Source organism: Lepidochelys kempii, chromosome 8 (assembly GCF_965140265.1).
Source record: "Lepidochelys kempii isolate rLepKem1 chromosome 8, rLepKem1.hap2, whole genome shotgun sequence".
NCBI classification, from domain to species: Eukaryota; Metazoa; Chordata; order Testudines; family Cheloniidae; genus Lepidochelys; species Lepidochelys kempii.
This window is the reverse complement of record NC_133263.1, coordinates 59,567,315-59,581,725: the sequence shown is the minus strand read 5'-3', so window position 1 is coordinate 59,581,725 and position 14,411 is coordinate 59,567,315. Positions and strand designations below refer to the sequence as shown.

At 40.3% G+C, this 14,411-nt stretch overlaps 1 protein-coding gene across 3 annotated transcripts in view; it reads left to right on the top strand.

Moving 5' to 3' along the window:
• BRINP3 (BMP/retinoic acid inducible neural specific 3) overlaps positions 1-14,411 on the top strand; it is a 290,676-nt gene that overhangs the window by 237,357 nt on the left and 38,908 nt on the right. The gene's annotated exons all lie outside the window — the stretch shown is intronic.

Sequence of the window (14,411 nt, the reverse complement as noted above, 5' to 3'; positions counted from 1 at the left end):
TTAAAGTAATTCCATCTCATGATTTTATAGTCTTCAAACCCAAACAGCTTTACATATTTTTCCCAACATTAACAGAAATAATTAATTGACTCCTGAGCTACAGAAGCCACCTTCTCACAATTTATAATCTACAATCAACATAACACAGATAGAACAGAATAGAATGAGACAAAACTAACAATCCTCATACTTTTGTTCCTTGCCACAGTTTTAGCATACATGGGGGGGAGGGGGGATCCCATTTTCATTTTATTCTTCTCAGTGTCAATTCCTTTCCAATTCTAGATGTTTTTCTTAGATTTTAAGGTCAATTTAATAAAATAAATGTATTATTTCAATTTCTGATTTAATGACGCAGTAGTTAGAATCACACCAAGATCAACTGTACAAGTCAATGGTAAGTTTTTATGGGCTGTTTAGATGTGATTTATTCTGACATTTAAAATTCCTCTAAGTCAATAAGGAAGTGTGCTATGTATCAGTGAAGGGGATTTTTTCAGGCTGTCTAATTTCAGTGGCAGAAGAACTTTTTGGAATAAATAGTGAGAATCAAATAGTAACATAGGAATTGCCAGATTGGCTCAGACCTGATGTCCATCTGGTACATCATTCTGTGGCCATTCGTGACCAGCCCCAAATGCTTCAGAGGAAGGTATAAGAACTATGCAGTAGGCAGGTGTGGGATAATTTACTCCCCCACCCCCAATGCTCCATCTTGGGTTCTACTTCTTGGGATAAAGTGGCAGAATAAAGTTTGTTTTCTGTATACCAGTTGTGTCACCTTCTTTTGGTAAACTATTTCAGGGGAGAAAAACAACTTACCTAGCTATACAGAATTAGAAAAGTTAAGATAAACAAAAGTATGAGTGTGTATCCAGGATCCTGCCTTCCTTGCACACCTAAAACTTCATTTCAGTGAGGTATTTGGGTGTACAAGGACTATTGGCTAGAGTCCAATAATTTAACACACGTATGAAAAATGCTTTTGAGGAGCTGACACTAAACAAGTTGCACTGAAATTATTTATATACTGATAAGTAAATGAATTGCTAGAGGCATTCTGTGTCATTCCTTTATTTATCACCGCTATCCTTGGCTACTACTAATTATATAGCAAAGTGTAGATTATTCTAGGAGGGTTGCAGGGAAGGGTTTGTAGGGCTGTGGGGTCTTTCCCCTCCCAGTCATATCATAAGCATCCTTGACAAGATAATTTTCATCTACTGAGGCATACAGTGAAGCTTTATGTTGAGTAAGAAAACAATTTAGATTAACTTGTGATTTGTTAGTTGGAATTTAATAAAAAGTTATCACAACTGTATGTAACAGGCACAAGCCTTTGCAACATGGACGTTATCCAAATCACTCCAAGCATGAAAAGAAAAAGTTACAATTTGAAAGAAAATTTCTTTATTTTCTGTGAAATGATGTCACAGAGTGTTCTGCATGGGCTTCAGGGCTTGCTATGCCAAATGGGTCAAGGATGGTCACTAAAACGTTCTCCGTTAGCTGCTTTGATACATTAACAATTACATCTGCCTTAAGAATTGTGTGACATCATACACTCATTCACTGTGTTGTCTTTGCTTGACCAGCCTCTATTGCCTGCATTAGTTGGAATTCCACTAGGTGGCCAGCTCTTGCTACAGTTGATATCACAGAAAGATACAGCAATGCTGCAGATCACAAAATATGTTGTCTCAAAAGATTGGCTGTCGTGGGCAGAGAGTTCTGTATGAGGATAATCATGTGTAAAGAAGGATTGTGAATTGAGAAAGATATTAAAATGGCATATGTATGGAAGCTTTTGACTCTATTATATTTGTCGGACATACAGAGTTACTTCAACTTATTAGGTGTAGCAGCATCTTTCGCAAATAAGGTGAAATGTACAGAGGGGCACCAACTGGAGCACAGCTTTCTAAACTCCGTACATTTTAGGAACCTGGTCCAAACTTTACAGTTCTGGATGATCACTATGGTCCGTAGCTAAACCTGAAAGATGGGATTTATGCAAATTTAACATTGTAGTAATGTGGGCTGTATTTAATGTTCTTATTTTACAAAGCCGTGTTCAACATGGTCAACTTTTAAATACTCATGATAGGTCACTGAAGTTCACACCTCACTGAGGTGAAAGGTCAAATTTTTGTCACTGCTCTTGTTTGGCTGGATTGTCATAGCAACAGCACCTCCTTTTATATTTTAGTAGCTATATTCTGGGCACCTGAAAATCATAGGAACATGAGACCCCCCATTGCAGTTGTTACTTGGAATCAATGGGACTACAGTTGGCAAGGTCAGGCACCAAATCCCTCAAAATTAATGGCCCAAACCTGCTCTCACTGACATTGATGGCAGTATTCCTATTAACTTCAATAACAGAAAACAAAGACCCATGTCAAAGAGCATGGTCTGACCATAGAATGAGCTAAAGGAAAAGGCTATTTTCTCTAAACATGACTATATCCACATTAGGGCTGCTGTTTCCAAAGATCAGAGATTTTGTGCCTAACCTCCATTTAACGTGGGGCGCCGAAGTCACATACATTTTGGAAATACAAGCTAAAGTACTTACTATCCAAACTTTTCCATATCATTCATAGTGATTCCAAGGATAGCATATCATTCATTTGAATGGATATATGTGGTACAGAATATTACAGCATGGACACTAGCTGCACTAGCCTAATTTGTATGCAGTTTAAATAACTTTCTAATGAAAAGCCATCATTTTGTGCCAAATCTAAATAGCATAATTTGTCATTTAATAAATAGATAAAATATTAAAAAGAGAAACAATGTAAATACAGCAGTAAAACATTAGAATAAATTATATCTTTGGCACTTAAGCAAAGTGGAAATCTGTTCCAACAAATTGCAATGCAGAATTGAACTTGAGCAAATATGAATGTTGGCTTAAAAAGTATATGTACAAAATTTGCACACAGAAGCACACTCTTTTGGTAAAACATCAGTATTTGATTTTTTTTTAACTTAGTGTTTAATCTTACTATGTAATTTGTAACAGCAGCTAAACCCATTGGGCTTGATCCTCACCTAGTACAAATTCAATCAGCTTCTCTGAAGTAAGAAGAGCTAGGTCAATTTACACCAGCTGAGGATCTAGCCCAGTGTCATGTTATGGACAAAACTCTGGCCCCTTATCTCAGATGGAGCTTTTAATTTGTCACGTCATTCACTGCAGCTTGAAAGCCATATGTGAAAAACAAGGAAACCAGTTTACTGTTCTTTTTGAAAGAAGTTACAAATAAATCAGGTTGCTGATCTATTGTATACTCTTAGCCATATATTTGAAGACCCTGCCCAAGACATATCATCTACATACAGGATTTCCTTAACCTGGGGGGGGGAAAGCACAGTTATGTCCATAAGACACAGCTCAGTGTTGGGGCTAGTGAACACATGTCTCAAAGCATGATGAGTCCCAGGAAGAATTCTACCTTTGGGATACAGAATTCTTCCTGGAGCTCTCCAGCATACAGCGGGACTTATGCCCACTGCAGTTTAATCTTCCCCAGGGTGCACCTAAATGTTCTATAGACTTCTGTGTAAGGAGGAAGAGCCATACAGCTGCCTCCTTACCATCTCACTCTGCTCTATTTTGGATGTTTATACCCCAATATTCTCACAGGAGGAGCAGAGTTTGAGTGCCAGGGAACACAAGGACACCAGTTAAGAACATAAGAACAGCCATACTGGGTCAGACCAAAGGTCCATCTAGCCCAGTATCCTGTCTTCTGAAAGTGACCAATGCCAGGTGCCCCAGAGGGAATGAACAGAAGCTGATTTAAATGATAGGTTACATACCATAGTTAGTAGTTCTGCAATTTCACATTTGAGTTCCTTCAGAACTCTTGGGTAAATATCATCTGGTCCTGGTAACTTGTTACTGTTTAGCTTACCAATTTGTTCCAAAACCTCCTCAACTGACACCTCAATCTGGGACAGTTCCTCAGATTTGTCACCTAAAAAGAATGGCTCAGGTTTGGGAATCTCCCTCACATCCTCAGCCATTAAGACCGGTGCAAAGAATTAATTTAGTTTTTCCTCAATGGTCTTATTGTCCTTGAGTGATCCTTTAGCATCTCGATTGTCCAGTGTCCCCACTAGTGGTTTAGCAGGCTTCCTGCTTCTGATATACTTAAAAAAAAATTGCTATGACTTTTTGACTCTTTGGTTAGCTGTTCTTCAAATTCTTTTTGGCCCTTCCTAGTTATATTTTTACACTTCATTTGCAAGAGTTTATATTCCTTTCTATTTTTCCTCACTAGGATTTAACTTCCTCTTTTTAAAGGATGCCTTTTTGTCTCTCACTGCTTCTTTTACTTTGAGGTTTAGCCACAGTGGCACTTTTTTGGTTCTCTATGGTTTTTAATTTGTGGTATACTTTTAAGTTGAGCCTCTATTATGGTGTCATTAAAGTGCTTCCATATAACTTGCAGGGATTTCACTTTTGGCACTGTACCTTTTAATTTCTGTTTAACTAACTTCCTCATTTTTTTGTAGTCCCCCTTTCTGAAATTAAATGCTACAGTGTTGGGATGCTGTGATATTTTCCCTACCATACGAATGTTAAAATTAATTATATTATCATCACTATTACCAAGCGGTCCAGCTATATTCACCACTTGGACCAGATCCTGTGCTCCACTTAGGATTACATCAAGAATTGCGTCTTCTCTTGTGGGTTCCAGGACTAGCTGCTCCAAGAAGCAGTCATTTAACGTGTCAAGAAACTTCATCTCTGCATCCCATCCTGAGGTGACATGTATCCAGTCAATATGGTAATAGTTGAAATTCCCCATTATTACAGAGGTTTTTTTAATTTTTATAGCCTCTCTAATCTTCCTGAACATTTCATTTCACAGTCACTGTCACCATCCTGGTCAGGTGGTGAGTAATATATCCCTATTGCTCTATTCTTATTATTAGAGCATGGAATTACTATCCATAGAGATTCTATGGTACAGTTTGGTTCATTTAAGATTTTTACTTCATTTGATTATGTAGGGAACCATGCTATCTGGGCCTAGCAGTGGTCAGCTTATAATACGGTAAGGTCAGTTCTGCCTCTCAGTGTTAGGAATCAGCCTGCTCTCTCTCTCGTTCTGTGTTCTTCCAGGTCATTGTTCTGGATTTTTCAGACATAAAATAGTGTTACATTGAAATCTTACAACAAGGTTATTTTATATTGTTATCTAATATCAGCTGAGTATTGCTTTAGACCAAGACAATACAAGCAAGCAAGAGCCCTGTTCATTGAATGGACTGGGGCTGAGCTTCATCTAGTGCTGCTCTAGAAGCAATGTTAAACCAGAGATGTTAAACGTTAACATGTTTTTACTGTGACAGGTTTACTGTAGTTTATTAGAAAAGTCCTTTCTTTCTAGAACAGCATACACAAGTTTCTAAATACAATTTGCCCTAGGAATGAAGAAAAACAGTACCTAAGTTATACATCACTTTAAATCACAAACAATAAAAAGCTTTTTTTGATTCACTTCATTCAGATATTGCATGTGGGAGTTAAAATGGGTTTGCAGGTTTAAAAGGTAAAAGAGAACTTCCAGTAGAAATCAGAGTCATCTAGCTCACACACCAGGTGCACATCAGAAAGCTGCATGCAATACTAAGATGAAAGAATGCAAGATAAAATGAAGGTCAGTGGCTGTGTGTGGGTTTTTTTTGAACATGGAAGTCTCCATGGAAGTTTCTCCAGGGAAATAAATTAGTGAACTCTGAAGTAATACCTTTAATTGGACGGAAGATTAGAGTTATTTAAATCAGATGTGACACACATACAAACATGATCCATAGGCCTGTGACTAAACGGTCTGATCACAATCAAAAGCAGAAAGAAGTTACACATACAAGCTAATAGCAATATCCACTCAACAGGCTGTTGCCTCACGAGCAACACACTTTGTTGTGGCTGGGCATGACATAGCAAGCACTTATCCTCTGGCACAGACATCTGCTCCAGCCCTGTGGTGATCTATTTCTCATGGCTTGGCCCAATCGTGTGCAATCTGACCCTTTCCAGGGTAACCAAGTCCACAAATCAGTAGTCCAGTGACTTAACACCAGGTCTTTGGCTCAACAGTTCTTGCACCCCTTATATCACGGGGATTTTAGCCATTTTGCTTGGTGGCTGATGGAAGGACCTTGGTTCCCCTTTATTCTCTGCGTTCTTGAAGTCCTTTTAACCAGCCTGTTTCTGGGCTCACTTATCAGCATATCACTCCCCCTTCCTGGGTTCTACAGGTATCACCACTGGGAGACAGGCAGTCTGGCATAGTGGGTAGGACCAGAAGTCAGATATCAAGCCAGGGATCAGAGCCAGGGAATGTGAGTAGGGTCTGTTGTAATAACAGACTAGGTACTTCCAGATTGTACATATATCTTTCTGGAACTCCCTCTGTGCTTAAATAGTGTGCCTGGACAGAACAATCAATCAGAGATCAAGCAGGCGGGGAAGGGTGTGCTGCTAATCAGGTCTTTCATGGGTAGAACTTCCTATGGTGCTAATTTTGCCCCTAGTTTATAGTTAATGGCTAACACCTCTGCCATAGGCCACGGTGTGGAAGCACTAGTCACCTGGAGCCCCACGGACCTATGTTCTAGATCTCATGATCCTTACAGCAGCATTCTTTCCATCTCCTGTACAAAACCATCCTTAGGGCTTTCTCATAGATTCATAGATATTTAGGTCAGAAGGGACCATTATGATCATCTAGTCTGACCTCCTGCACAATGCAGGCCACAGAATTTCACCCACCACTCCTGCAAAAAACCTCACACCTATATCTGCGCTATTGAAGTCCTCAAATCATAGTTTAAAGACTTCAAGGAGCAGAGAATCCTCCAGCAAGTGACCCGTGCCCCATGCTACAGAGGAAGGCGAAAAACCTCCAGGGCCTCTTCCAATCTGCCCTGGAGGAAAATTCCTTCCCGACCCCAAATGTGGTGATCAGCTGAATCCTGAGCATATGGGCAAGACTCATCAGCCAGATACTACAGAAAATTCTTTCCTGGGTAACTCGGATCCCACCCCATCTAATATCCCATCACAGGCCATTGGGCCTATTTACCATGAATATTTAATTACCAAAACCATGTTATCCCATCATACCTTCTCCTCCATAAACTTATCGAGTTTAATCTTAATCCCCAGAGGCCTGGCTCCTGTTGCTTCAAGCCTCTCTGTGTGTTTGCATCTCGCTCAGAAACCCAATCCTTGGGGTCTTGCCCTTTTGTCAAGGCTCACCACAAGAATCTGCTCCACCCTCTGACTTCCCAGTATCTCTCCTAGACTTTTACAGGAAAGGATCGCAAAGCCTTCTTCCCTCCCCTCAACACCTACCTCTTCTCTACTGCCCTGAATTTCTTCCCTTATTAGTCACTCTGCTTCTCTCAGATGGAACTCATTCCTCATTCAACCGTTGAACTCCTCCCCAGTTGGGCCTAATCCTAAATTAGGCCTTGCCTAATCTCCCGGTGCACTAATTGTACTCTGGCTCCAGTTAAATCTTTCTCTTCCAGGATGGGATATAAATCACAGCTGACTGTGCTATTGAAACGCCTGCCCTCAACAAATGTGAGCTTTTTAATTTTGCAGCTTTATTTAGTTTTATTATATCAATCAGAGAGAATGGGATATGGTTAATATAGGGATGATTTGGTTCTTTTTGATTGGTCACTTATTAATACCTATGAAATGTTCCAGCCTACCAGAAACACTGCTTATGATTTTTTGATGAATGATAAAAATTAAAAAAAATATTTCACTATATTATAAAGCACTGTAAAACTAGTGAACAGGTTATATTAATGTCACAAGAACAGGCTTGTACCTATTTCCAACATGTGGAAATACTAAGACAAAGATAGGGGAAAAGAACATAACATACAAGCAGAGTGAACGATGCAAGGGTGGAGAATTTCATATTAGAGCCATGATTTTGGGGGTGGGAGGGGCAGGGGATTTTATTATTATTTAAATCCTTTCAGTGAGGTTAGGTTATGAGGGCACTAGTCAGATGGAAGGGAGTGTGCAGAACAAATATCCAGTCAGTACCGGGGAGAGAATGTTCATAGTGAAAACTGCAGAATGTACTCCTATGACGACATCATTGTCCAGGGTTCCTTGCTTGAACTCTTTCCTGCAGCAGGTCTGCTGGCTTCAGTCTCTGGCTGTCTACCTCCTGCAGTTTCTTTCCCAATGGCAATAGGGCTGTGGTGAAGAGAGATGCTGCATGGATCCAAGTGCCCCCAGAGGAGAGATCTCTTCCTTGCCCAGTTCTGGATCTGGGGGTGGGGTGGGTAAGGGTGGCCCTTGGTGGGCCACATTTTGTTCCCTCAATCCCAGTGCAGCTGTACCTCTTACAACTGCTTTCTGGCAGCTGCTGTGAAGAATATGCTTATTCTACAATCCCAGACTGCTTTGTCTGCTTTCTTAGATGCCAAAAGTCTTGCTTGTCACCTACCCTGCTGTCCAAACCTCCAAATTTCCTCCTGAAAACAGTTATGATTCAGTTAGGCATTGACAATACTGGAATCTGTCTGTCTACTGAACACTGAAAATATGAGGCCAGCATAAAATAAATTCAACTTATTAAAAAATTACAATTTTTTCTTTAATTAAATAAAAACTTCAATTTTTTAAACTTAAATTGAAGTGTTGCAGAATTTCCACTAGAACAATGCAAAATACAGGACATTTGCTGAGGTGGTTACAGAGTCTTGCCATTAAGGCCCCCGGGTTCTCTAAAAGAGATGGAACGCAGAACTGCGGTTGTGTCTGTCTCAAAAGGGTGAAAAAACCCACAAAATATACCTCAGTGAAACAGGCAGTTCAGCTTATTTGTTGTGTAGGTTACTAAACAAGCCATGACAACAAAGACCTAAAGAGAGGGATGATGGTCTTGTAATTCAGGTACTACACTAGGACTCAGGAACTCTCAATTCAATTCCCAGCTGTACAACAGGCTTCTTTGCTCTACTCAGTTTCCCATGTGAAATGGGGATAATGATATTACCTTTCTTCCTCCCCTTTACATGTTGTATCTATTTAGATTGTAATCCCTTTGGGACAGCAGTTCTCTCTCACTATGTTTGTACAGCCCCTAGCATAACAGGGTCCTGATGTTGGTTGAGGCTGCTAGGTGCTACTGTAATTCAAATAGTTCTCAGCTGATTCCCCACTGTTGTGCTACTTTTAAAAAAATCATTAAAATGTTCTTTCTGTATGGGAACAATTGTCTAATGATGAACTAAAGAGCTTTGACATGGCTGGAGAAAGAAAGAGATGAAGGTCAAAGTTGGGGACAGCAAGTATTGTCATGCACGTCCACATTTCAGGCAATACCTTTTACTGCACTGATGCTACACTTCGATAGAGATTTCTGCTTGTGAAATCATGTCTGTCAGAGCTCTCAGAACAGGCTTTTCCAGGCTCTGAATCAGAATGTTCTCAATTACATGAGAAGAGGCACTGTGATATATGCATTGATGTAGGTATGGACACACAAGAGCAAGCTTCTTTTATTCTTCACCTATCTTATACCACATGCAATTACACTATTATCTCACTCAAAACTAAGGCATTAGTTTTTCAGATGGGACAGCTGACACTACTTCTGAGTTGTGGCTTAGGTCACCATAACCATTTACTTACTGTACCCTGTCATTAGATTAATTTGGAGTATGGCTAGATCTACCTCTGTTGATGCTGAATTTTCACTTTTTGGAATTGAAGATTCCTTTGAAAATTACTGTAAGGTTGCCTTTGAAACTGCTATTCTCTCATGTTTATTCTTGGTTTTTCCCCACAAAAAAAACCCCTGACCTTCATTCCAACAGCTGGAATGAAATAAATCTATTCCACCATAAATTCTTCTAATTCACATAGCTGAGGGAGCAATAATTCCTGTCCAGCAGGTATGAGACAGACAAATCAATAAATCAGCTTTGAGGAACTCAGATTCTTGTATTTCCATTGTGTCACATTCAAAGTTTGCCATTCTATCTAATTTATTGGTTATACAAACCAAGAGCATCAAAGAGTTTCTGGTATATAATATATTCTTCAACTTTTCTTATATCCCCATTATGAGAATAAAGCAGAGTGATGGAAGGAGCATACTACAAGCTGACAAACACACCTGACCTTTTTGAAAGTGATATTTTAGCCAGCAATATGGTGTGCAATTGTAGTGTCATATGGATAATCTCAAGGCTAGCTTCATCTGTGGACAGAAATACCAAGAAGAGTCAACTGCTGCAGCTCCATATCTAGAACATGAAAAAGGACTTGATTTAAAAAAAATAAGAATATGACAATGAAAAATATGAATGGAAAAATAGTGTATATGGTATGTGCCTAGTGAGGGACTGAAACAGAGATCCCACGTGCCATAAACAGTACTGAATAGCAGACTCACAGCTCCACTCTGTCAGTGATCGCTCAGGAATACAAGTCAGAAAGCTTCTGTTTTTAATCTTTGTATTGTTGTTGTTTGTTTTTCCTTCCCACCAGTTTCTAAGTCAGTTTAGTCCTCCTATGAGAAGTGTTGGATTGGCAGCTCTGGAATATGCAGTCTTCTGCACTAGATAGATAGGCACAGGCAGTAGCAGTATAGGCCCATGTTGTCTTGCCAACATGTCTCAATTCTTCCTTGGAGGGACCACCTATACGGGTGGGAAGGCAAATTGGTCTTCATGTCCCTTAACACCTTGGTCTCTTTTCCGAGAATGCTCGAAAGGTGCCAGCTATGGCATTGATGTGTGTCATGTGGGCACATATTAGCTAGGAGGAAAGTTCATTGTTGACTAAAGTAGGAATCCTCTTGTAACTTCGATTGCCAGAGTATCTAAATTCCTGACAGAATTGGTACAGACTTCCATGTATCTCCAGGGCTAGACTTTGGCACCCTAGTTAACAGAGTAGTACCTTACTCCCTGAGTAATTCCATTGATATGAAAGGGACTATTCTAAGGATAAAATATTACTTAGTGAGAGTCAGTGTCAGAATAGGGCCCTACACTATTGTTTATAACTCACATATTTCTGTAGCTTGGAAGAAATTCCAGGTATTTATTAAGCACCATATTGTGAAGCTGTTACTCCCCTGTAGATGTATCTATTCACACATGTAATCCCAATGACTTCAGTAGGGCTACTTGCATGTGTAATTGCTTACCAGGTTGGATAGGGTTTCTACATTCTTGCTCTAATATTGAGCCTTATTCTACCACCCTTACTCAGTATGGATAAGCACCTGACTTCATGAATAGTACCACTGATTTCACTGCGCCTACTTGCAGAGTAAGGTACTACACAACCTGAGTAAGGCTGGAAGAATTTTCCCCTTAGTAATAGTAAAACTATCAGTGCAAACATTTGTTTCCATGCGGGGTTATAATCCAATATGAGAAACCATGATCCTACTGTTTATGTGAATAGTTCAGATGCAAATAAATATATCTGCAGTTAAAACTGTATTATCATATATCTGTTTTGCACAATGCTGGGAAAAAGTCAACTGTCCTTTGGCAGACACTATCTTGACCGAGAAGCCTTTCTCTTCACTACTTTCAGAAGGTTATCAGCAGACAGAATGGAGGCAAAGGCATATCCCTTCTGGTGGGAAGATTATGTCTGCATGACTTTCTTCCCAGACATCCATTATCTTGAAAAGGTGCCATGGTAATGCCAGGAAGTGTGAGAACAAGACCTGTGCTATGCAATGAAGTTCTTCTTAAATCCATTTTACAGTCTTTGTGGTAGGACGGAGACAGAAAGGTTTCAGAACAATGGAGATGTAAGTGAAGTTCTATTTGCCTTCAATAACTAAATGAAAGGAGGCCAGTGCCTTAAAACCACAGCTGAAATGAAAACAAGATTCCATTTCTGTCATGTTTCCTTTCTCCACAGTTGCAGTTGACCAGTGTCTTGAAGTTAAAGAGTGACCTTCACATCTTCCAGCTCTGAGTACTACCTACAAGTCAAAAGGAGAGAAGAAAATTATCTAAGACATCTATGTATGCCCTCATCCTGGGCTTGGACCCTCTCATCACTGAAGGTGATGGCAAGATGGCCTCTTGGCAGAAATCAGTACAGGAAATAACACTTTGTCTTGCCTAAATCCTAGGGCTTCATATCCACACTTTCCCATGATTTAACTGTTTTTCTAACAGCCTACTGAGAATGTGAGAGAGCTGACTCAGAATGTGACATCTCTGTCTCTCTGAGTACATGCCTACAATAAGTCCTAAGACTGGATGTAATCAGCAGACTAGTTTGGTACTGATGCCCAGACATTCCTAAAGAGAATTGACATAGCAGATGAAACAAAGCAGCTGCTGCAGTATAGAAGACACTTTGTTCTTGTTCATGTGACAGGAGAATGAACCAATTGTAGCATCCGTTCTCCGGTGACATACTTAGAAGCAGAGAGGATGAATATTAAGCAGGAGTTATGTATCTAGAGCAGCATGTGCATCACCAACTGTTGGCTGGAGGAGTAGGCACCGAGTCAGGAAATTCAGTCTTATTTATTATCTTTTATGATTGACTTCTATCAACAACCAAGATACAGTAGTTAAACAAAGAAACAAACATCAAATTTGAAGTTGACCTGGAAGAATCTTCTTGCTCAGTCCACAGCAAGATCATGTGTTTGTTTCAGCCTGAGGAGCTCTTAACAATATACATAACATTTACAGCTGGAAGAACAAGAGTAGCATACTTAGTCCAAAATTTCTCCCTATGAAGACACTATCAGATTCATCATAAAACATGTTTTGACGTGGTTTTGTCAAAAAAAAAAACAAAACCTTTCATTTTTCCCTTTAAAAAAAAAGAATATTTATTTATTTATTTATTTATTTATGGACTAACTGGATTTTTAGCCAGGTCTCTTACAAAGAATTTCTTTGATAAATAGCTTCAGGTTGTGTGTCACAGAAGAGACTTTACTGTAGTCAGACAAATACCTGGCAACCACAGATGCCTGGGTTTTTTGCACCATTTTAAACTCATGCATATGTCTTTGTATTCAGAGAGAACCTCAATTTTATAATCCATAACCCATTTATGTAACGACACAGCCAGAAGTATCAAGCATAGCTACTTTGGCGAGCTTCATTTTTTATTCTATATCTAAGGAAAACACCCATAAAATAATGAAAGTCTTTGTGCAAACGGATGGCAGGGTCTTCACCTTCATTATTTATTTTTAAACCCCTTTATTAGTGCCCAAACTAAGGAAATAATTCTCAGGGCAATGCACACAATTAAAAATCCCAATGTTTCACAGCCAGCCTAAGAAAACAGCATGACCTTGAAAACCAGGATATTATTCTGTACATTCATTTTGTCATTATAACCTTAATTTTGAAAAAAAAAAAGAAATGAGATAATAATTTATATTGTTTTTCTAATTTGAGCTGAAAGCTCACAATCTGTGAACATTTGGAGTGCTTTCATCATAGTATTATCTGCACAAAACAGCACCAGTTTAGATTATTCCTAGAGTGATGGCTAAGTTACAGTATAAATATACACCAAATAGCTGACACATATGTCTGAGGTACTGCAAAATGGGTAGCTATGCTGTTGACTGTATGATATGTAAGGCTACATTTTCGTCATGGGTATTTTTAGTAAAAGTCATGGACTGGTCATGGGCAGTAAACAAAATTCACAGGTGCTGGGAGGGGGTGGCCTGGGACCCCTGCTGGTGCTGGGAGGAGGTGGGTGGCCGCACGCGGCCGGGCCACCTGTTGGTGCTGGGAGGGAAGAGGCAGGCAGCAGTGCACAGCCCGGGACCTCTCCTGGTCCTGCAGGGGGAGGGTTGGCTCCCTACCCGGCTCCGACCAGCATGTCCCTGCAGCTTCTAGAGGAAGGGTGGCCAGGGAGTCTCTGCACTCTGCTCCCGCCACAAGCACTGGCTCCACAGCTCTCATTGGCCGGGAACCACAGCCAATGGGAGCTGTGGGAGCAGCGCCAGTGGGAGGGGGCAGCGCATAGAGCCCCCCTGGGCCATTCTGCCTAGGAGCTGGAGGGACATGCCGGTAAGAGCTGGGGAGACCTTCACCCCTGGTAAGCGCTGCCAGGCACCCCATCCCCCTTCCCCAGCACTGAGCCCCCTCCCACACACCAAAACTGCTGCTGCTGGCCGCTGCAGAAGTCACGGAGGTCACGGAAAGTCATAGAATCTGTGACTTCTGTGACCTCTGTGACAAACACGTAGCCTTAATGATATGTAATGATTCTCTACAAAATTTGTGTCAAAGAAACTCAGGGTCGAGAGAATCTTAACCGATTCCAAGGCAGCATGTAGTTTCTTCTTTGTCCAGTTTCCTTAGATTTCAGTATGTTGCAA